A 24,539-nucleotide genomic window follows, 5' to 3' on the forward strand; every position below is an offset into this window, starting at 1 on the left:
AAGGATGGAAGGCTGAGGAAGGAAGGAAGGAAGGAAGGAAGGAAGGAAGGAAGGAAGGAAGGAAGGAAGGAAGGAAGGAAGGAAGGAAGGAGAGGGAGGGAGGGAGGGAGGGAGGGAGGGAGGGAGGGAGGGAGGGAGGGAGGGAGGAAGGAAGGAAGGAAGGCTGACGAAGGAAGGAAGGAAGGAAGGAAGGAAAGAAGGAAGGAAGGAAGGCTGAGGAAGGAAGGAAGGAAGGAAGGAAGGAAGGAAGGAAGGAAGGAAAGGGAGGGAGGGAGGAAGGAAGGAAGGAAGGAAGGAAGGAAGGAAGGCTGACGAAGGAAGGAAGGAAGGAAGGAAGGAAGGAAGGAAGGAAGGAAAGGGAGGGAGGGAGGAAAGGAAGGGAGGGCAGGAGGAAAATAGCAACAGCACTTAAGACTTATGTACTACTTTCCAGTGCTTTCCAGCCTCTCTAAGTGGTTTAGGGAGTCAGTCCTCATTTTACCCACCTCAGAAGGATGGCAGGCTGAGTCAACCTTGAGCCTGGTGAGATTCGAACTGGCAGTCAGCAGAAGTAGCCTGCAGTACTGCACTCTAACCACTGTGCCACCGTGGCTTAAGTCCATAGCAAGCAAATAAAACAATGGATAAGAACCAACGGCAGCAGCCATTATGCAAATATGAAAGGCGCGCAGCTTGTCTGCAGCCTTACCATGCCACCAGGCCTCAGTGAGGAACATCCATCTGCTCATCCGAAGGCTGCCCTTTCCTCCTGTGGTTCCGTGTCATTCCAAGGGACGGTGCTGAGGGCACAGGAAATCTGCAAAGGACAGCGAGAGGAAATCAGGGGACGTACATTGCTCCATGGTCGGGCAGAAGCAGGAGGCCGACCAAACGAGGGAACAGCCCAAGGTTGCTATCAAAATTGCTTTCAAGGAAGGCATAAAAGGAAGGGGAGGGAGGGGAGGAGAGAAATCCTATTTGCTCCATGAGAGTGCTCGACTTATGACCACAACTGAGCCCCAAATCTCTCTTGCTAAGTGAGGACAGTGGTCAGATTAATTTTGTCCCCTTTTTACGACCTTTCTTGGCACAGTTTTTAAGTGAATCACGGCTGTTGTTAACTTAGTGACAGGTTCACTTAACAACCGTGTCACTAACTCCCCCACTGACTTTGCTTGTCAGAAAGTAGCCAAAGGGGGATCACGTGACCCCAGGAACGGTGACCGTCATAAATACAAGTCAGTTGCCAAGCACCTGAATTTTGATTACATACTATGTGGATGCGGCACTAGTGTGAAAAATGGTCACAGTTCTTGCCACAGTTGTTAAGCGAATCATTGTAGTTGAACCTGGTTGTTAAGTGAACCTGGCTGCCCCATTGGCTTTGCCCGTCAGAAGATTGCAAAAAAGGATGACATAACCACGGGACACTGCAACCGTCATAAATATGAGTCAGTTGCCAAGCATCACATGATCTTGGGGATGCTGCAAAGGTTGTAACTGTGGAAAAAACAGTCATACGTCACCTTTCTCAGTGCTGTTGTAATTTTGAATGGTCACTAAGTGAACTGTTGTAAGTCAAGGACTACCTGTAATTGCATGAGAGAAAGGCGTGACCCAGGTGTGCAAAGGTGTGCAAAGTCTACCCGAATGGAAGGCATGACTGCAGTTGGTCTACTATCCTTTCCTTAGCCCTGCCACCCCCTAGGCCTACCTCACTGTCCAGCAAGTTCCTTAGAGAGATGGGGAAGATTCTAGGTTGTGTGCCCAACATTCCCCTTGTGTCTGACCAGTTGTGTGCATGCACCCCGCCTGAGGAGAAGGGAGGAGTCAGGCAATAAGCCTCAAGGACAGGAATACTTCCTCTGCACTGGTGCAATTATGAAGCAGCTCTTGTGCACTGATCTGCTCTTCAGCGTTCTTGGAAAGCATCCCTCCCTCCGTTGCAATTCACTTAGGAAAAGTGGCACTTAACACCCCCACCCCACCCCCCAACCCCATTTATGCAACTGTCCCCACTTCCGCACCTCCCGTCTGACCAAGTCCATGGCGGCTGGAGAATCTGTTAATTTACTCAGGTGTTTTTTCTGCTGCAGCACTTGGCAGGCTGCTGTCATCGCAATAAAAATCCACTGCACAAATACAATGACATAACAATAAACTACCAGCAGTCCCCCAAATTAAGCCACAGATGAAATCATAAAACAACCAAGCAAAAAGCAATAAAAATGGATGGCAACCTCTCTAAATCAAAAGGCCCATTTAAACAATTCAATTTTTGTTTATTTCATGGCATCTGGGATTTCTAGTTCCCAGACAGAGAGGGTGTCAGAAGGGCAAAAGCTGGCTTGGAAGGCCTCTGCGGTGCCTCAGGCTCAAGGCTCAAGAGGTGTTTGGCTCAAGTGCAGGGTTGTAGCCCCCAATTCCCCTCCCCCCTCCCCAACTCCTTAAGCACAAATGTGCCAGAGCACCTTCCTGCCCCAGCAGAAAGGGGAGACATGATAGCAGTCTTCCAGTATCTCAGGGGTTACCACAAAGAAGAGGGAGTCCAACTATTCTCCAAGGCACCTGAGTGTAGAAATGGGTGGAAACTAATCAAGGAGAGAAGCAACTTAGAACTGAGGAGAAACTTCCTGACAGTGAGAACAATTAATCAGTGGAACAGAATTTGCCTTCAGAAGTTGTGAATGTCCCAACACTGGAAGTCTTTAAGAAGATTTTGGCTAGCCATTTGTCTGAAACGGCATAGGGTTTCCTGCCTAGGCAGGGGGTTGGACTAGAAGGCCTCCAAGGTCCCTTCCAACTCTACTATTGTATTGTATAATGGGAAAACCCATTGCAGGACAATTCAACAATTCAATTTAATTATTTACAATAATTTTAAAAAATATTTTAATTTTTGTCATTCGCATTTTGTGTTGTTCCTCCTTTGGCATCCTTTCTTTAACCATTTTATTCCACTATTTCCTTGATATTAGGGTAATTCTTGTCCCATGGCGAATTGGCCTCAGCAACTTGGCTGGGGAAGTTGGCCATGGCAAGTTGTCCTAGGCGACCCCAACAAGAAACCCTGAAGAGTCCTGAAGCTGCAGCCTTGCAAATTCCAGCCAGCCCTTAAGAGCAGGATTCCAGATGGAACTGTGGGAGAAATAAAATCCGCACTATGTATTTTTACAGAACATTTTCTATTTCTAAAAATTCACTGTTTCATAAAATTAACGAGCAACATGAATGAAAGTTTCTAATGCTGTCAAATTAAGCATCTTCAAAGTTCCAGTTAACTTACTTTCAAAGATGCTTAAACCTGTGGTGCCTTCATATCGCACATTAAACCGATGTTCTTTTAAATGAGGAGACAGACAAGAAGGCCATTAAATCTTTAAAAAAATCAAAATAAAGCTATGAGCTATAAAGTGGCTTGCTCAGCCGCAAAGTCAAAGCAAACCAAAAACTAAGAGCAAGTCTGCCCCATTTAGCCACCTTCTCCTATCATGATAAACCAGAAGGTTGAAAAATTCAAACGTAGCAGAACAAGCTGTTTGGAAGCGAGCAAAAACATTGCCCCCCCTCATTTTGTTTACGGTGTAGTGTTAGCCAGGCTTTGCCACGGACAAGCAGGTAATACCTTCCAGTTTTGTTCACCATGTTACAAAAAGAAGTTGAGACTCTAGAAAGAGTGCAGGGAAAGAGCAACTGAGACAATAAGGGATCTGGAGGCTAAGTTGTACAACGAATGATTGAGGGAACTAAGCATGACTAGTCTAACAAAGACTAGGGATGGTACGATGGCAGTCTCCCGATCCTTGAATGATTGTTTCGGAGAAGATGGGGTCAACCTATTCTCCAAAGCACCTGAGGACAAGACAAGAAATAATGGATGGAAGATCATCAAAGAGAGACCCAGCTTGGAGCTAAAGAGAAATCTTCTGACCATGTGAACAATTAACCAGTGGAACAATTTGCCTCCAGAGGTTATGGGTGCTCCATCACTGGAGGGTTGTAAGAAGAGATTGGGCAGCCATTTGTCTGGAATGGTCTCCTGCTTAAGGAGGGGGTTGGACTGAAAGACCTCCAAGGTCCCTTCCAACTTCTTCATTCTGTTATTCTGTAACATGACTGTATTTGGGGCACTTGGCAACTGGCTTCTCTTATAACTGGTTGCAGGAATAGATGGATTCACGTGACCATCACGTTCACTAAATGACCTTGTCATTCACTTAAGAACCACCATAAAAATATCATAAAATCAGGTTTGGTCAGTTGATATCTTGACTTATGGCCATCATGATTTATGATGGAGGTTCCAGCCTCCATCATGGTTGTAAGTTCAGGACTATCTCTATGTCAAATGTTTTTATATTGCAATTTATATTCCTACCCGACATGTTGAAGAGCAAAAATCTGGTGTGCACCCCTGTCCTAGCTCTATATAAAACTATGCCGTGTTTTCACACTGTGCTTTAGCAAGCCTTCAGTCAGAATTTAACAGAATAACAAGAGCTAGAAGAGACCTTGGGGGTCTTCTAGTCCAACCCCTTGCTCAGGCAGGAAACCCTACACTATTTCAGACAAATGCTCCAATCTCTTCTTGAAAACCTCCAGTGAGGGAGCTCCCACAACTTCTGGAGGCAACCCGATCCACTGATAAATTGCTTGTAGGAAATTTCTCCTTATTTCTAGGTTGGATCTCTCCTTGACTAGTTTCCATCCATTGCTTCTTGTCCTATCCTCAAAGCTTTGGAGAATAGGTTGGCCCCCTTCTTTGTAACATTTTGTAACATTTCCTCAAGTATTGGAAAACTACTATCATGTCACCCTAGTCCTTCTTTTCTTTAAATGAGACATACCCAATTCCTGAATTGCATCATACAGCTTCTCGCGCAGACTTTGCAAACAAATCTAAACTCGTACAGTTTTCTCATTCTCTCCTGCTTCCTTTCCCTTTGTCTGAATAGCAGGACTGTTCTTCCAATCACTCAGGGCACATGCAGACTTTCCATTCACATTAAACAAGTTCAACAACAGTTCCATAAGCAAACTGCACCCATATTTTAATAGTTTTCCAGGTGTATCATTGACACATTAAATCCTACTAGGTTTTTTTTGAACATTCTTACGCATTTATAATTGCATTTATAATTGCTTATAATTACACATCTGGCTGGGGAATTCTCGGAGTTGAAATCCATACATCTTCAAGTGGTCAAGGTTGAGGAACACTGATGTACTGTATAGCAGTGTTTTTCCCCCCAACCCATCAAGTTTAAGACTGTGGAGTTCAACTCCCAGAATTCCTCCACCGGCCATGGGAATTCTGGGAGTTGGAGTCCATCCATTATAAAGTTGGCTAGTTGGAAAGATGTCTAGCACTCAAGTTCAGTCTTTCACCTATCACTGTAAGTCCATGCAAATCTCTCGTTTCAATTTCGCTGCAAATCCCTCCATCACCTTGATACTTAATCACATTTTTTTCTGCCATGTTCACCTTCTGCATCCTTTTTCTACACAATTTTTAAAATATCCATAAAAATAACTCTGTATTTCTCTGTATCTTTTAACCTTGTTCTCTGACTGTATTTTAGCTTTTTCTCACCATAGATCTTACACACTACTCACATTTTCTGCAGCAGTTGTTCTCTTATGCGCATCTTGTTCCTTGACCAAGACTCATTTGCTACATCAGAGTATTACTTCACCAAGTGGTTTTCTTCATAGTAATTCCCATTAGCTTAACTCCCTGCACTTCTGCACCTCTCTGAGCCGTAATTGTTTTCACCCGGTTGCAAGCAGCTCCCCCATTCTTTTTCCTTACATGTCCTGTCTATTCATTCTGCCAAGAGAATCAGCTATTTTTCATGTCCTATTTATAGTTTTTAAACTGTCTCCAATTGTATTTTAATGGCTTTGTTTAGTTGGTTTTTATTTTAATGCTGTGCACTATTTAGAGTCACCTACGTATGTGGTGGGCAGCTATATAAATTTAATGAATCTATAAATATAATAAATAAAATAAACACAGCACTTGGCTGGGCTTGTTGCTTTCCTTTCTGCTGTTGCTCCAAGGTTTAATCTTTATTTTTCACTTCTTTCCCTTTTGCTCATGTCTTTCATTTCCCCCAAGATCCATTTCTGAAATGATCCAAAATTCATCCCTGAGCAAATGTGTCACCCAATGACACAATCATTTCTTTTCCTACTCTCACGTTTTGCTCTTCCCTGTCCATTCATGCTACCTAACAAAATCATTTTCCTTTTTTTTCCATATAATTTTAATGTCTTCAGAATGTTGCACAATCTCATCTTCAGTTCTGGTACAGATATGACCACAATTGAGCCCAACATTTCTGTGACTAAGTGAGAAATGTTTTGCCCCATTTTATGACCTTTCTTGCCACAGTTGTTAAGTGAAACACTGCAATTGTTAAGTTTATAACACAGTTGCTAAGTGAATCTGGCTTCCCCATTGACTTTGCTTGTCAGAAGGTCGCAAAAGATGATCACATGACCCTGGGGCACTGCAGCTGTCATAAATGCAAGTCAGTTGTCAAGCATCCAAATTTTGATCACAGACCATGGAAATGCTGCAATAGTCATAAGTGTGAAAAATGGCCACAAGTCGCTTTTTTCAGTACTGTTGTAGCTTCAAAAGGTGACTAAATGAACTGTTGTAAGTTGAGGGCCGCCTGTAGCTTGTCTCCAAAGTCCAAAACATGTTGAACGACTTGCCTTCAAAAGTAGGTGGACGCTCCATCACTGGAGGCTTTCAAGGAGAGACTGGACAGGCATTTGTCTGGAAAGGAATAGGGCCGTGATGGCAAACCTATGGCCAGCTGACTTTGCCCTTCATTTTTGGCCATTTATTGCCCTCCGCAGGGTTCCCCGAAGCCCCCAGAGGGCAAGAAACGTAATGTGCAAAGTGGACGTTTGGGAATGGACTTCTGGTTTTGCACGTTGGGCCATTTTTCTCCCTCCAAAGGCTCTTAGGAAGGTTACGCTACTGGTTCTCTAGAACCTGTCAGAACCTGCTGAATCCCACCTCTGATGGCCAAGATTCAGAAGCCGGCAAAACCCAGAACCACAGAGGAGCTGTGACTTTGGTACTGAAAACATAGCAAACCTGAGACCACCATCGAGTGAATGCAAAGAGGAGAAGCACCTTTGGAGACTCAGAGCAAAATTTGCTGCTCGAGGCTTAACCGAACGCAACTTCCCAGAGAGTCTTACTGGCCACTATCAAAAACAGCAACCTGGACTGAATCCTTCAGTGATTTTATTAAGTAGGAAACGCTCATGATGTGGGGAGAAATGGAGAGTTTGATAACCCATAACATTAAATCTTCTGGCGTCCTTTAGGATTAGCACCATCCATCGTCCTGCTACAGCTTAGCATTGTGTTGGACAAACATCTCTGCTTCACAAACCACAGCTTCACATAATGTGTGAATCCAAGTGTTGATGCTCTCCCCTGTATGAAAGCAAATCATCCAGGACATGAGAAGCAAAGTTGTACGAAGAAAGACTAAAGGTGTTAGGAACCTTTAAGAAAGGGCATGAGAGTCTTCTTCAAATCCCTGAAGAGATGTCGCAGAGAAGAAAGGTAAACCCTGTCTATGGAGATTCTTGGTCATCTAGATTATGATTGTCCCAAAGGTGCTTTTTCAAGTGGTCTTTTTTCCCCTTGAAGTCATCTGATCGTTAGCACTCCTTCTGAGAGCGGTTGAGGTCACTTGGAGGTTTATCTGTTCCCTCGGTGTTTGATGAAAGAAGCCATCTACATTAAGATTGAACAGGGGGGGGCTATGACACCCCCTATCTCCTGTTTACAACACACTCCTTTCAGCACTTCCACGAAAGTTCCATGAAAGGACTGTGTTGTAAACAGGAGATAGGGGGTGTCATAGCCCCCCCCCCCGTTCAATCTTAATGTAGATGGCTTCTTTCATCAAACACCGAGGGAACAGATAAACCTCCAAGTGACCTCAACCGCTCTCAGAAGGAGTGCTAACGATCAGATGACTGCAAGGAATGTAAATTCCTTTCATTTTTCATCATTCAGTCAGAACTGAAGGAGCTTCTTGAATGAGAAGCAAAACATCTTCATAGAAAAACAAAGACAGTCCAGTTGCCTTTTGAAAAAGCACCTTTGGGACCAAGGTAAGCCCTGCTTCTTCTCAGCTGGAACACAGGACACAGAATTAGAAACTAACGGGACCGAAATCCTTACAAAGATTTCTTAAAAGAAATCTCTTAATTTCTTAAGAGCAGTCTGAAGAAGAAGCACAACCCAGGGAGATGCTGGATAGTTTCCAAAAGAATTTTGTCTACAATTTTAATTTGAATTCCTGCACTGAGCAGAGATCAGACTGGAAGCTGCTGCTTTTCTCATCAACTGAATTCAGCCTTCCCCAGAATTCAAGACCAATGAACTCAGTGAGAGTTCAACTAATTGTGATAAATTCACTTAATTTCAGCAGCCCTACTCAAAAAACCTGACTTCCCCTATCATTTACATGTTTGTCAAGTGTGTATACTACCAAATATTGCCTGACCTCTGGTGGCTTGGAATAACAACATAATATATCAAAATACAAAGTGCAATCATCATCTTCATCATCTTCAAAATCTCCAGGGTAAAACACATTAAGTTATATCAAGAATGCAGGAAAAACCGATCACAAGACTGATGGTGTCACCCAATTTATTCTCCAAAATTCTCTCTGAAGACCATCCGACCAATGTGGCTTCTTATGAGTTGTTGTTTCACACAAGGGGACCACAATAGGAAGCAATATCTCAACATGCTCCTCCTACCCAAATGTCCCAAAGTAGGAACCATAAGCGGTTTTTCAAGGGATGAATGTACTGAGGGATTGATTTTGTTTGGAATCAAGTGATTTCTGACACTATAAAAATCTTCCTATATAAAAACAAACAGCATTTGAATGCCAGTTTAGCCTTAGTCATTCCGTGAACTCAGTCAATCAAACTATGATTTACTTCTACTTTTTAATTCTGTATTCCATTAAATGGAATATAATTCTGTAACCCTACTGTTTTCAGTTCAATTTATTTTCCTAAATAAAATGTTTATGAAAAACGTAGCAGTGAAGAGGGTGTACAGCAGCAAAACAAAGAAAAGGTTAAAAAGATTTTTTTTAAACCTAGTCAGTTTTTAATGAGGCATTCCAACTCTACAACAGATGGACATTAAAAATAATAAATTATGCATTTACCAAACCTTCTGCCACATAAGCAGAATAATTAACAATTAAATGTACACATTTATTAAAAGGCATGATTCATCCGAAATGGTTGAATTAATGTAATGTAATGGCTATAATTCAAACAATGCGATCAGCATGATTGGGCTAGTTAGGACAATATGACATCTTTAAAAATAAAAACTGCATTGCCAAACATGGTTACTGCATATGGCAAGAGAATGTGATATGTAATAGCTATGATGATACCTGTAACACGCCTGTTAAAGGTACAGGAAAGAGAGGCCTTAACTGCAAACCTTAAATGTGACTTCACACATACATTTGGTGGCTTCTGTCATTAACAGCCCAGCTCTTCTTTGCAACTTAATGATACTTTAACATGTCGGTTAATGAACAATATGCAGCCCTGTGCAGGTAGTCCTTGACTGACAACAATTCATTGAATGACCATTCAAAGTTACAATGGCACAGAAAAAAGTGACTGATGACCCCTTTTCACAGTTATGACCTTTGTAGCATCCCCAGGGTCAGCTGATCAAAATTCAGATGCTTGGCAACTGACTCACACTTAAGACTGCCACTGTGTCCCAAGGTCATGTGACCCCTTTTGCAACCTTCTGAGGAAGCCAGATTCAGTTAACAACCAGGTTAATAACTTATCAACTGTGGTGATTCACTTAGCAACCATGGCAAGAAGGGTTGCAAAATGGGGCAAAACTCAACAAATGTCTCACTTAAGAATAGAAATGTTGGACTCAATAGTGGTTGTAAGTCGAGGACCACCTGTACAAACAACAAACATGATTGGAGAAAGAACTGGCCAGCTCTTACATTGATTAAGTCATGGATAACCAGTTGGGATCATACCACCATACAAAGCATTATTAAAAATATACCCAAAGATGAACATACACACATGCAGAGCCATTGTGCTATTGAGAAGAAGAGAAGCAAGGAAAAGGAAGCAAAAGAAACTAAAGGATTAAGAGAAAAGGAAACAGATATACAGTTAGTCCTTGACTTACAACCATTCATTTAGCGGCCATTCAAAGTTACAATGAAAAAAGGGACTAATGATTGATCCTCGCACTTACGACCGTCATAGCATCCCCACAATCATAGGAACAAAACTGGAGTGCTTGGCAACTGGCATTTATTTAGGGTGGTTGTGGCATCGTGTGATCGCCATTTGTGACCTTCCAAGCCAGCTTCTGACAAGCAAAGCCAAGGGGAAAAGCCAGATAAAATCAGTCTAAAATCATAAAATTCAGCATGATGGGAAAGAAAGAAGGAAGGAGAATGAAGAGGGAAGGAGAAAGAAGAGAGAGAAGGAAGGAAGGAAGGGAGGGAGGGAGGGAGGAGGGCGGGAGGAAAGAAGGGAGGGAGGGAGGGCGGGAGGGAGGAAGGAAGGAAGGAAGGAAAGAAGGGAGAAGGGAGGGAGGGAAGGAAGGAGATTATAATGAGAGTGAGGAAGGGTCTGAGGAAAGTCCCGCCTTAGCACTTGGTCACCACAGGTACCCCCGACATAAGTGACATTGAGCTGGCCACACCCACCCTGGCCACGCCTACCCCGGCCCCCAGAGGAAAAAACACAATGTGGCCCTCAATGAAATCAAGTTTGACATGGGCCTCCCAACCTGGCCACTGTACAACCTCTGGACTTCAACTCTCAGAATTTCTCAGCCAGCCATGCTGCTGGGGAGTTCTGGGAGTTGAAGTCCACTATGAATTCTTCTGTCACAGATGTGTTTTCCAAGGCATACCTCATTAATCCTCTCCAGAAAACCAAACCACTCGCAAGTAATGCACACTCATTCCTAGTAGCTTCCCTTTTTGATTTTATCACACAATTTTAGTGCCTCGCATTCACTGTATTCATCTTGCTTTTATGTCCCCTTTGCTGACTGGGGAATTCTGGGAGTTGAAGTCCATACATTTTCAAGCGGCCAAGATTGAGAACCCTTGCTCTTGACATGCCAACTTTGACATGCCAACTCCCGTAAAGCCAAGTGGGCATGAACATACCCTTATGTTCCTGCTTCTTTTGACAAAGTAATTTTACTTTAAACTTTCTCTTTCCATTTGCCCCTCTGTAATAAAAATTTGTTTCCAAGTTACACAATTTTTTTGGCTTCCTCTCATTCTCACTGCTTATGTAAAATGTCTGGTCCATTTTCTCTGTCAAACTCTGTTGCTATCAACATGGTCTCTTAAATTTTCAAGTCCTTCTTTTTCCCATTCATACATTTCTCAATAGCCTACTGAAGAGACAAGTCCTTCTTGGCTTAAAGCCACTCTGCATTTTCCAAATTGTGTTCACTGTTACACTTCATATCTTTTCAATCAGAATTCTGCAGACCTCTCCTGAGGCATACTTAATGCACTAATTCTCTGCTAGTTTCTTTATTCCTTCTTCCTAACTTTCCTTTTGTATCCAGGAACAATAACCGCATTGTCAGACACAAATGCACTCTTCACATGCTTTAATAAATTGCACGACCAGTCCATAAACAAATCACATCCATATTTTAGCATTTTCCCAGTTATAATTTTTGTATTTGCAGCTTTCTTATTTTTCAAGATTTTTATTTCTTTTCTTCAATTTTTCTCAGATACTAATATTTGTAGCATTAATTTTAATTCTATGGCATATATCATTGTCTTCCCATACAAACATCTAAACAATCCTTCATTTCAGTTTTATTTCAAATCATTTACGTTCAAAGTGATGGATATGAATTTTGAATTAGCGGAGGTGATATTGTCAAAAATTGTGGGTAGCCAGATAGGATATGGCCACAGAGGGAATTAAAAAATTCACTGAAACCAGTGGCCTATTCCTTCAACAAGTATTTATTTCAATTCAACTGAAATAAATACTTGTTCATTTCAAAACAATTTTCCCAACTGCATAATTATGGCAATTATTATTTCATAAGCAGAATATAAATCAGCTGTTACCTTTATGACGTCAAAGTTCATTATTACACTGTGCAGCAAGATAAGAATATAAGTCCAGTTGGTAAATAAAATATCTTTTCACATCAGCTGAGTTTATGTCTTACAAATCTATAGTCTGCTTAGCTATGATTCTTTATTTACTTGGCTACCTAGCTATCAAAGTCTTTTGGAAATTAATCAGTCAGCTGGATTGGAACAACATGCAAAACTGTGTAAATTTACAAACCATGATGACTGGTTTTGTACTACACACGCAACCAAACCAAACCAATCACAATTTGGCTATCACAACAGTGTGATAGGTGAAGTCACCACTGATAACCATGACATACAGGCAGAACCTTGGTTGCACTGGAATAAGAGATAGGAGAAGAGAACGGCGGTTTTCCAAATGCCAGAAAACACATTCAAGGGTCTCTACTCAAGGCAGTAATATTTAATTTTTTCACAATGATTGAAGATGAAATTATTGTATCCAGGCATGGCCCCAGATGATTCCAAGAAGAGGGCAAAAAGGTGAGGAAGGAAAACTTCTGAAAGTAGTGTAAAGAGTTGCCAATTAAGAAGAAAACATAAACTAAACTGATGGGAACTGATGTTACTTGATCTAATCTTAGGACAATGTTTCCAACCTTAGATATTTTATGTTTTGTGGACTTCAACTCCCAGAATACATTGCTTGCTAGGTTATTCTGGGATGAAGTTCACATATCTTAAAATATCTAAGGTTGGGAAACATTGCTTTAGGGCCCGGATTCAACTCTCAGAATTCCCCAATCAACGTGGCTAGCTGAGGAATTCTGGGAGTTGAAGTCCACAATTCTTAAAGTTGCCAACTTCGGAGACTCTTGTCTTCTGGAATAAATCGGTTAAATTGTCACCTGAACACTGAGGGACTTGCATATTAAAGGAGCACCATAGTCACGAAGTTCCTGCCACAAAAGCATCTCCTGGGTCATTAACTTCCGACATTACTTCTTCTGGAGGTTGATAGACTACCAAGTCAATACTGATTGGCCCAGGCCATAGCTGCATAACCATGCATTGAATTTATTCAACCATTTACTGAATTCATCCTAAACTGTCCGACTTTGTATACTGGAGAAACCCATTTCTCAATCTTCAAGTCCCAGAATTCTCAGTAACAGTCATGCTGGCTAGAGAATTCTAAATTTGGAAGGAAGCCAAAAAAGAATGAATGGAAACTAACCAAGGAGAGAAGCAACCTATAATTAAGAAGAAATTTCCTAATGGTTAGAGCAATCAACCACTGGAACAATTTGCCTTCAGAAGTTGTGGGTGCTCCATTATTGGAGACTTTTAAGAAGAGACTGGAGAACCACTTGTCTGGAATGGTATGACTAGAAGACCTCCAAGGTCCCTTCCAACTCTATTATTCTATGAATTTGCCCAAATGGAAGAGGCAACGATAAGCCATAGTTTGCTAGGTACTAGGTTTACACAACAGGTAAACCAAATCACAATCATCATATGATGGCTTAAAGTAATATGTGAACCCAACATCCAGTCTTTATGCTGGGTAGAATATAATGGGAATTCATAAGAAATGAACACCTGACGTTCTACTCTTCTGCTCGTTGGAAAGCAAAAATAGAGCAAAGAGCTGTAAGAGCTAAGGAAAAATCTCCTTTATATAAAAATATCAAAGCATTTTATTCACTTCTTCTGTTGAACCACCCCACACAAAGATATCCCCCCCCCCAAATGTACAGAAGCTGAAAATTCAAATTCAAAAATCTGCAAAATAAATAAGAGGGGGGGCAGGGTTAAAATACAGCATAGGATATTTTGCAGCAATCCCTGACTTCTTTTTTTTTAAGCTCAAATTATAGATCTCAACCATTTTAGCTCAAAATGAAATTGCTCATTTCCCAACTTACTGAGCAGAGAGGGTAGATGGGGACAAGCTCTGAACAACACGTGCAGCCTGCAGTTTGAGAAGAATTTCTCCAAAAGCACATAATAATGGATGCAGTTGAAAGGAAAAGGAAGAAAAAAGGGAGAGTCAACTCGGACTGGTTGTTTCTTCATGGCTGCTGTGTGGAATCTAATGAAGCATCTTTGTGAAGAGGTTCCGACATCTTGGTTGCTTCCTCAGCTCCCAATTTCTGCCTCCTCTCCAGCTTCTTCTGCACACCTACGTTATTCCTTCAGCCTCCCACTCAAAAAGTCCCCACCAACCACCAGGAGAAGAAGAGATCTTCCGACAAGACAAATCGAAACAGAAATGTAACCAAGGTTTGTGACAGCCACGTATGGATGCTATAAATGGGGAATGTGTGAGGATAACATGGCCAAGGGTGACAAGCCAATTTGTGTGCCAATTAAAAATATAAGAATGAGACGTGAGGTCTGTAGCCAGCTGGAGCGATGGACTGCAGCGTTATTACCTGTTAATCAGACTGAAAATGAGACCTGTTATTTCTTCTTCACCCTAAACAAATCCTTTCATTCCTTACTTTCAAATGAAATATGATAGCCTACCAAGGAAAAGTTATGTTTTGCCCCATCGACTATTCTGCATTAAATTCTGTGTAGTTAAACAGAATAGTAAACAAGAATATTCTGTGTCCAACTGAAGGTAAGAATTTTCTGGCTGCCAAAATATTTCTGCCACTATTTCTTCAGTTGCTTCTTTGTGTTAGTTAAAGGAAAAAAGGATCCTACTTACAATTCACCCCCAAATGGAAGGGTTAAAAGAAGGATGCAAAATCAAAGCCAGATATTTAGAAGTTAAATCAATTTCATCAAAATAGGTACCAAGTGGGTAGATTTATGAGATGCAAAACTGCCACCTAAGCATCTAAACATCTTTTGTGCTCTGAGTAGAGAACAATCTGGACCATTGCCAGGATCAGATGGATTGTATCCCAGGATTCTGAAGTAGCTGGCAGGTGTGAGCTTGGAACCGCAGAATCTTTCAAAGATCCTGGAGCATGGAGGAACTGCCAGAGGACTGGTAAACAGCCAATGTGTTTCCAATCTTCCAAAAGGGAAAAAGAAATTGATCCAGGAAACTATAAACTAATCAGCCTGACATCAATACTTGGGAAAATCCTGGAAAAGATAATGAAGAAGTGGATTTGCCAACATCTAGAACTGAGCAAAGCGTGTGAAGTTTCCAAAAGATGCCCTAATTAATTTACGAGCCTCAAGCCAAAGTTCAAAAGAAATCCAGTCATTTATTAGGAGCAACATTTTGGCATGTTCTTCTGCCGAGCCAAATCTGATTAATAGTGTCTGACTTTTACCCCTATGTCTCCCCTCCCCTCAGTCTGTGTCATAAATCACATCCACCAGTGAGGTGCTGCAGCAGGCTGGAAAAGTTCGCTCCTGACACACCTGTTGTAGAAATCTGAGATCCGACTCTGGTCGAAGGTATGTATGGAATTCTCCCTCCCATGTCAACTTGATAATAATCAGGGAAACGCTCTACAAGTTGACAAAGCAATTACTAGAAACCAACATGAGTTGGTTATAGAAAGCTCATGCCAGACAAAATATACTGCCTTCTTTGATAAAGTGACTAAATTAGTGGATCAGGGAAATTCTGTGGCTATAGTATATTTAGATTTCAGTAAGGCATTTGACAAAGTAGACCACAATTTAGTTATTGGCAAGACAGAAATATGTGGGGTAGACAACATCACCATCAGATGCATTTGCGCTGATCAACTAACTCATAGTGTAGTCAATAGATCTACATCTACATGGAGGGAAGCATGCAGAGGGGTACTGACGAGTCGTGGGGTACTCTTCAACGTATACATAAATAATTAAGGTGAAGGGATAAAAGGTGAACTCATCAAATTTTGCAAGTGACACCAAGCTGGGGGTAATTGCTGACACTTGGAAAGACAGACTCTTAGTCAAGAAAAGACAAATGGGCAGGTATAGAATAGGTAGTACCTGGCTCAAGAGTAAACTGTGAGATATATCTAGGTGTCCTAGTGCACCACCACTTAAGTATGAGCCAGCAGTGTGCTGCAGCTGCCAAAAAAGCCAATGCAATCCTAGGTTGCATCAACAGAGGGATAGCATCAAGATCACAAGCAGTGACAGTACCACTTAAAACCACACCAGTGAGGCCACACATGGAACACTTCTGGTCACCACAATACAAAAAAGATGCGGAAGCCTTGGAAACAGTGCAGAAAACAGCAACTAAGATGATAAGAGATTTGAAGATTAAACCATATGATGAACAATTAAGGGACCTATGTAGGTCTAGCCTATTGGAGAGGAGGATTGGGTGACATGAAAGCTGTCTTTCTGTTCCTCTCATCTGTCCTTTCTGCACTGCGAGAAATACGGATCCATCACAATTACAGTTGCTCCAGCCCTTGTGTCGAGCCAGTCTGGCAAGTGAGCAAGCCATCATTCAGTTAACCAGGGCAATGTGAAAGCAACCATGGGACAGGAAGAATTGGGAAAAGGAAAAGTCATGCATGGCAGTGCTGTCCGTTATGATTATGAACTCTGGAAGAACAGTTGGGAACCCAGGAAGGGTTCCTCCCAAATGCCGGAGGCTTAGAACAAGTAACTTCTCCTGAGGAGCTGAGAAAAAAAGGTTCAAGGTGGCCTTCAAACCAAACAGTCTGCAGATACGTTGGACAACCTGTCACTCCCCCCCTCCAAACACAGCTACAGAGCAGCTACACGTCCCATAAAATCAAGTAGGGGATCAACCATCAATCTTGCTGAACCTCACATTACCAGAGAAAGGTTGCCTTTAATAAAAGGGAAATGTCTCTCTTTAACAGGCATGCTTGCATACAGCAGGTACTACTGTTGGTACCTGGTTTAACAGTTATAACTGAATCCTAACAATCACATAAATATGAGCCAGCACAGTCCTAGGCTGCATAAACAGTCCTTCCTTTCACTAAACTAGACCTACCCAGTTCCTGCAACCGTTCTTCATGTGTTTTAGCCTCCAGTCCCCTAATCCCCTTTGTTGCTCCTCTCTGCACTCTTTCTAGAGTCTCCACATCTTTTCTACATCGTGGCGACCAAAACTGAATGCCGTATTCCAAGTGTGGCCTTACCAAGGCCTTATAAAGTGGTATTAACACTTCACGTGATCTTGAGGGTGATATGATAGCTGTTGAGTATTGAAGTTCCCTGCCATTGACTTACATTGCTAGTTCCTGATTGGCTGAGACGTGAGCAGCCTGCTGGCGGGAGATTCCAGCTACCTGATTGGCTAAGCGTCTGACAGCTCTAGTATAAACGAGCTGTCAGCTGTCCTTTGCCTTGCTGTTTGCCGGTTCGAGGTTTGCCGTATATATGAGCTGTTTGTTACTGTTAATAAAGGTTGTGTTAGCTTCATACCTGCCCTGCCTCAGTCCCTGTCTGCCTCGTTCTCCCTACGGAACAATAGCAGGGCTCCAATATTTGTGGGGCTGCAACAAAGGAGATCAACATGGTCTCCAAAGCATCTTAAGGCAGGACAAGAAGCAATGGAGAGAAGCTAACCAAGGAGAGAAGCAACCTAGAACTAAGGAGAAAGTTCCTGACAATTAGAACAATTAATCAGTGGAACGACTGGCCTCCAGGAGTTGTGAATACTCCAACACTGGAGGCTTTTAAAAAGAGATTGGAAAACCAATCTGAAATGACATAGGGTTTGAGCGGCATGTTGGACCAGAAACCTCTAAGGTCCCTTCCAACTCTGTTATTCTGTTATTCTTCCCAAGATCAGAACAGATCTCACAGGTGCAGCTGCCAAGAACTTGCTAGGCAGGTGGGAATACAACCATTTGCCAGGGCTATCAAAGTGTTACAGCTATCTAGGCCTGAATTTAGGTTTGTTGCGTACATGGTGGTGTGATGTGTCCTGTCCTGGAAGGGTTGCCAATCACCGATTCCTCAATAGCCCAACAAGGACCGAACATTTAACCTTTAAATTCTCTGCCTCTCTCCACCTGCAACAAGGTGTTATGGCTGTTTTGTTGGGGAGGGAAGCAGCAAAATCACATCGGTAAAGCCATTTGAAATTCACAGTGAAAGCTGCTATGTAAGTGCTAAATACTATTGCTTCATCTCCTCCAAAATCTGTAGTGTCTCTAAACTTGGAAAAACTCTGATATTTCTCTGACAGAGATTAAATGGCCAAAAGGAAAACCCAGGAGACTTTCGCTGGTTTTTATTTCATTGTTCCATGACTGAGAGATATGCAGAAGGGGGCAGGGAGGAGAAACACCATGGAAAACAAGAGAGAAAACTAAACAATGGAAAAAAACCACACTGGGGAGCTTTGGTTGTTGGCAAAAGCACTTGACTTCTTGGGAGATGTTAGAAACAGATGCCTTTCTGCACAATGAGCATAAGAATGAGCATAAGAATAACAGAATAATCTTTAAAATCTAAAATGAAACAAATATTGGGCTGATCTGGATCTCACACTGAACCAGAATTTGGGATGATTTGAGCCCAGCCGTCCAATCACAGGTGGCTGTTTCACCTGCCAGATGTCTCTACTTATGGTTCTGTGAATCCTCTTTCCACAAGGGGAATTCTGGGAGTTGAAGTCCACAAGTCTTAAAGTTCCCAAGTTTGGACACTCCTGCTCTAAAAGGTGGGTGGGCAACAACCATAGGTGACTTTACCAACTGCGGGTGGCATAACCAGTCAACCAATCAGCAGCTACAGGGTATCTCTGGGGGGGTGGGATGTTAAATCCTGAGGCTGTCCTCCTCCTGTCACAGGTCCTGGGTGTGGCTGGGAAAGAGGGGTTCTTACTGCTGCAACGGTGTCTCCCTGAGGGGCCCATGGAAGCCAAAAGACTCTCAATAGATGGCAGAAGAATCACCGTAACCGATTGGAGGCTCTCCAGGCATTTGGTCCAGCCCAGAGAACAAGACACAATCATGGCAGCTGCCTTGCTGGCAAGGTTTCCAAAATGGAGATGAGCCTCCCTGCTGGGCCAATTGGCTGGAGGCACCTTTTTACCTGAATGGGTGGCTCTTCCCCAACGCCAATGACGTCTGCGCTCTCAGAATTGTTGGTTCGATGTGACCGAGCCCTGTTTTTCAGCCTTGGCAACGTGAAGATGAGTGGACTCCCAGCGTTCCCAGACAGGGGACTAGAAGGATGGCAAGACATAAATGCAGCTCCTTTGGGAAGCAGACCTGAGCTCCCTTTTGCATTTGTGCACGCTTGTTCACACTCTCCACTAAGCCACACTTAGCTTGGACCTTCCTCTCTCTCACGGAGGTCTCAGGGTTAAACCGCAAATAGCTGTCTTACAAGCTGGCCTGCAGGATTTCAATCTTACGATGGGCTGCATATTGTCCTGGGGAATAGGGAGGCCCTTGTTGTCTTCTAATTTCTGAGCCGTGGTGGCACAGGCTTTAGAATGCAGCACTGAAGCCTGATTCTGCTGACTGCCAGCAGTTTACAGTTCGATACTGACTGGCTCAAGGTTGACTCCACCTTGCATCCTTCTGAAGTATATAAGTCTAAGTCAATGGTGGGTTGCAAGCGGTACGCCCCGGTACAGGTGTATCGGTTCCTGCCCAGAGCACCGGTTACCATTTCGGTACGGTGCTCTGGAGGGCCCACCCGCCCCCACCTGCCCCCACCCGCCTGCCCGTCGTCCTTACCTGTCTTTAAATTCTTCAGCACTTCTGCGCACGGGCACGGTGCATACAGTGCCTGTGTGACGCTCCGCCAAGCAGCTGGAGCGTCGCGGAGGCTCACACCGGCATCGCTGGCACATTCATGAGGATGACGCCGGGCCCCATTGCAACCATACCAGTTGCAACGGGATCCAGAACCCATCACTGGTCTAAGGGCTATTGCTAGTTTGTTGTTTGTTTGTTTGTTTGTATTGGCCGCCCATCTTCCCACAGGGTATCTCTGGGCAGCTTACAGTTGCACATGGAGCTAAAACATAAAAAGTTACTATTAAAACCAAAGACATATGCGGAGAGTGCGGGGGCAGAATGGAATCTGTCATTACTGAATCGCCTCCATTGGGCCGATCTCCCACTGGGGCCCCAGGCTGACCTACTGATAAAGCCGCATCTTTAGCTCTTGAGAAAAGAGAGGAGGGTTGGGGCCAACCTCACATCGGGGGGCCAGGATGTTCCCGAGGGCAGGAGCCACAGCAGAGAAGGCCCTCCTCCTGGACCCCAACAGCTGGAATAATAGGGCTAAGGGGGCCCACAGGACACCTTTCCTGCCGGCACAGGTGAGATGGGCCAAACCCTGTGGGGCGAGAGCAGAGGTGGGTTCCTACTGGTTTGGACCGGTTCGGCCGAGTAGGAAATAACTCGACCTGCCATGCCCCTGAACCGGTTCTATCAGCAGCGGCTCCATCTGGACTTTCGGTTCTGCACATGCGCAGAACAATCTTCATTGCAAAAATTTAATTTTTTTCCCCTTTTCTAACGCTGTGCGCATGCGCAGACATTTTTAGGTGCAAATCCACACACACACACGTTTCTTGTGTGCCGAACCGGCAGTCATGCCTACAGGAACCCATCCCTGGGCGAGAGGGTCCCTCAAGTAACCTGGACCCATGACAAATTAATCTTATCTCTGCTATAAAGCCCCCCTCAGTTTCCCTAAATCAGGGGTGTCCAAACTTGGGAACTTTAAGACTTGTGGACTTCAACTCCTAGAATTCCCCAGCCAGCATGGCTGGCTGGGGAATTCTGGGAGTTGAAGTCCACAAGTCTTAAAGTTCCCAAGTTTGGACACCCCTGCCCTAAATAAACCCAAACCCTGCTTCTGTCACATAGATGCATCCCCCAGCTCTGCTGGCTGGGGAATTCTGGGAGATGAAGTCGACACAACTTAAAGTTGCAGGGCCCCATAAAAGAGCCATGCTTCCTCTTTCCCGGTGTACAATAGAATACACCGATTTAGACTGCTCCCAACCTCAAGATTTATTCTCGTTCGAGTCGAGGAAGTTGCCTGCCTTTTCCTCTTGACTTGAGAAAGTTATTGGCTCCATTCATGGCAGCAATTCACATTTCAAAGTGTCTTCTCTCTTTGTGCCATTTTCTGGCTTCTGTGCAACACGCTGGAGCCAAAGCCATGCAGTCTCTCGCTACTGGATGGCTCAGAACGGCTGCCTTTAGATCAACCTCTGGCCTGGATTTTGACAGCTGCTTTTTTCTCGGGCAGCAGAATTTTCAAAACTGACATTCTAATCTGCGCTCTCAAAGTTTGCGGTGGAAGCCAAAAAATATTTATTTTTAAAATGCTGATCATCTGGGCCTTTTAAAAACAAAAAAACACAAAGCTCAAAAATTCAACAAGGGGAGGTGTATTTAAAAAAGAAAAGGAGAAGGAAAAAAGCTACTCAGACATCTGTGCATAAAAAACTAGATGCATCTCCAGCTGCTGCAGAGAGAGGGGAAGAAACGCACAGGAACCAGCCAGGAGGAGTGATGGGGATCTGGCGACCAGCCGCACATTTTCATATTTTGCACAAAGGGCCACTTTACTCTGCTTGTTTGCCCGCTCAAAGCTGTGACGTCAGCACCAGTCCAGTCCTAAAGGCTTCTGGCTGCCTGGTCTGGTGGAATTTGAACAGGAGGGTGAGAACTGGCATGGCTTTGGCCAAAGAATGGACTTTGCACAGAGGTTCATTTTAATGAGAAGCCTGGACTTGGGGCCTGCATAGATGTCACCTCCCTTCTTTTGGATGCTCTGAGTCTGGGCTGCTTTCACACATCACCCACAACCCAAATCTATTAAAAAAAGGATTGCAGTGATGATTGATTGATTGATTGATCCATCTGCTTACTTACTTAGAAAATTTTATATGGCCACCAACTCACTCTTGGTGACTCTAGGCAGCTTACACAAAAATAAAAATCCAATATATAACTATCCGTGTTTCTTGGAAAATATGACAGCTTCTTATTTTCTTTTGACCCCTGAAAAAGCGGCGAGGCCTTCTTTTCAAGGGGTGTCCTAATTTCCCCCCATTCACTTTGCCTGGCCGACAGGCCGCTTCTTTCAAAGACCGGCCGCACATGCGCTTAAATAGGGCCACATTTGGGGGCTTGGGCTTAATTTTAACACATGCGCACAAAACAGTGCTGGGCCTCCTTTTGGGGGTGGGTCGTGTTTTAGGAGAAACACGGTATAAAAGCCCTGGTGGAGCAGTGGTTAGAATGCAGTACTACAGGCTAATTCTGCCCACTGCCAGGAGTTCGATCCTGACCGGCTCAAGGTTGACTCAGCCTTCTCAGGTGGGTAAAATGAGGACCCAGATTCTTGGGGGCAAGAGGCTGACTCTGTAAACTGCTTAGAGAGGGTTGTAAAGGACTGTAAAGTGGTATACAAGTCTAAGGACTATTGGCTATAAAACAATATCCTCCCCCACCCTGCTGGCAACAGCAATAAGTCAAAGAAGACCCAGTTGATGGGCAGCATCCCACCCTGGGTTCCCCAGGCCTGCTGACAAACCAGATCCTCAGGACCTTTGGAAAGAGTGTCAAAGTGGGAGCCAGTCTAATCTCCAGAGAGATGTTCCAAAGGGAGGGAGCCACCCCAGAGAAGGCCCTTCTTCTGGATCCCGGTAGGCCTGGGATGCAGGAACTGGAGACTTCTTCCAATGGCTTTTTTTATTCTCCCTTCACCCAGGATTAGTATTTCTGTATGTCATGTTATTTATTATTGCGGCTCTTCGGTTTTTATTTTATTTTTTAGATTTTAGATTTTTATCTGCTTTGATTGGCTATTCTATTTATTTTTGTGCATCACCCAGAGCCCCTTTGAGGGGAGATGGGCAGCTGTATAAATTTGATTAATAAATAAAATACATAAATACATTGAGCAAGATGGGCCAAGATGGGGGCCTGGGGGCACATTGGAAATGTTGAGGAAGTAGGGTAGGCCCACTCCTAAAACCACGGACTACGTTAGCAAGACAGGTCAGAAGGTGAATTGTCTTCTGCCTCCTCTCAAAGGGACCTTTGGGCAGATTAAAACTAATTTGGAGAATGGAATTAGTGACTTTCAGGTAGTCCTCGACTAACAACTATTCATTTAACGGCACTGAAAAAAGTGACCGGTAGCCATTTCTCACACTTAGAACTGTCACAACACCTGGTCAAAATCCAGGCACTTGGCAGGTATGTAGGGGGTTTGCAGCTTCATGTGATCACCCTTCTATGACCTTCTTAGCTGGTTTCCAACAAAGAAGGGGGAATGGGGGAAACTGGATTCACTTAATGAGACTATGTGATTCACTTAACAACTGCAGTGATTCACTTAGCAACCATGGCACCAATTGGTCACCAACAGTCACTTAACAACTGCGGGGCTTAACAATGGAAATTATGTTCTCAATTGTAGCTGTTAAGTCGAGGAGTGCCTGTGTTTTATTAAAAGAACCTCAAAGCAGAGAATTTGGGGTGTAGGCTACAGATCTTGGTCCACAGACTACAGAATCAAGATTGGGATTAGACAAAAGACTAACCCAGATCCAGATTTTTTTTTAAAAAAAAACCATCAGAGCCTCCAAGGGATAAGAAAAGGCCCAAGTGACATTAACTCTCCACTCAGCCATTCATGCCTCGCTTGGCAGACTATTTTGTGCTGACATTTTAGCCTTGTTATGGCTAATGGGCAAATATGATCGCATAAATAAAACATGTTTACAAATGGGGCTGGTTGCATTCGGTTTTCTTTTCCTCTAAATTCTGAATTTGCAGTTTGTGAAGCTACTGAAACAAAGACCGGAAATGCTTCCCTAATAATATAGAGTAAGAACTGTACCTTTCATACACTTAATCGCAGAACCTCATTCATTTGTTTGGCTGTATGCCTTCACATGCAAATCATGGCTTGTGGTTTGAGATGTAGGACACATTTGGGCAGTTGAGATTCATTTGATGAAATACAGATAGTCCTCGATGTACGACCGCAATAGAGCCCAAAACTTCTGTTGCTAAGTGAAACATTTATTAAGTGAGTTTTGCCCCATTTTACAACTTTGCTTGCCACAGCTGTTAAGCGAATCATTGCAATTGTTCATTTAGTAACAAAGTTGTTAAGTGAATCTGGCTTCCCCAAAGACTTTGTTTGTCAGAAGGTTGCAAAAGGGGATCACGTGACCCCAGGACATTGAAACCGTCATAAATATGAATCAGTTGCTAAGCACCTGAATTTTAATCACATGACTGGAGGGATGCTGAAATGTTGTAAGTGTGGAATAAAGAGTCATAGGTCCCTTCTCCAGCACTGTTGCATGGTCACTAAATGAACTGTTGTAAGTTGAGGACTACCTGTATACTTTACCAAACTATGGTTTATTGTGATGTGTGAAAGCTAAATTCAAATGCAAGGCTAGGTGCATTTTTACTGTAAATAAATTCAGGCCTTTCA

At 43.3% G+C, this 24,539-nt stretch overlaps 1 protein-coding gene across 9 annotated transcripts in view; it reads right to left on the reverse strand.

The window, feature by feature from the left end:
- The window catches only part of NEXMIF (neurite extension and migration factor), a 372,359-nt gene that overhangs the window by 176,302 nt on the left and 171,518 nt on the right, over nucleotides 1–24,539 (reverse strand). For 6 of the 9 annotated variants that reach the window (XM_081964313.1, XM_081964319.1, XM_081964317.1 and 3 more), the window contains exon 2: nucleotides 689–796. The exons of 2 other annotated variants lie outside the window; for them this stretch is intronic. The gene's annotated coding sequence lies outside the window, so the exon portion shown is untranslated. Of the gene's footprint in view, nucleotides 1–688; nucleotides 797–3,265; nucleotides 3,322–24,539 lie in introns of those variants that run through there. One more of the 9 variants, XM_081964318.1, reaches the window with a different exon arrangement.

Source organism: Natrix helvetica (genome assembly GCF_964273705.1).
Source record: "Natrix helvetica genome assembly, chromosome: 11".
In the NCBI taxonomy this organism is placed as follows: domain Eukaryota; kingdom Metazoa; phylum Chordata; class Lepidosauria; order Squamata; family Natricidae; genus Natrix; species Natrix helvetica.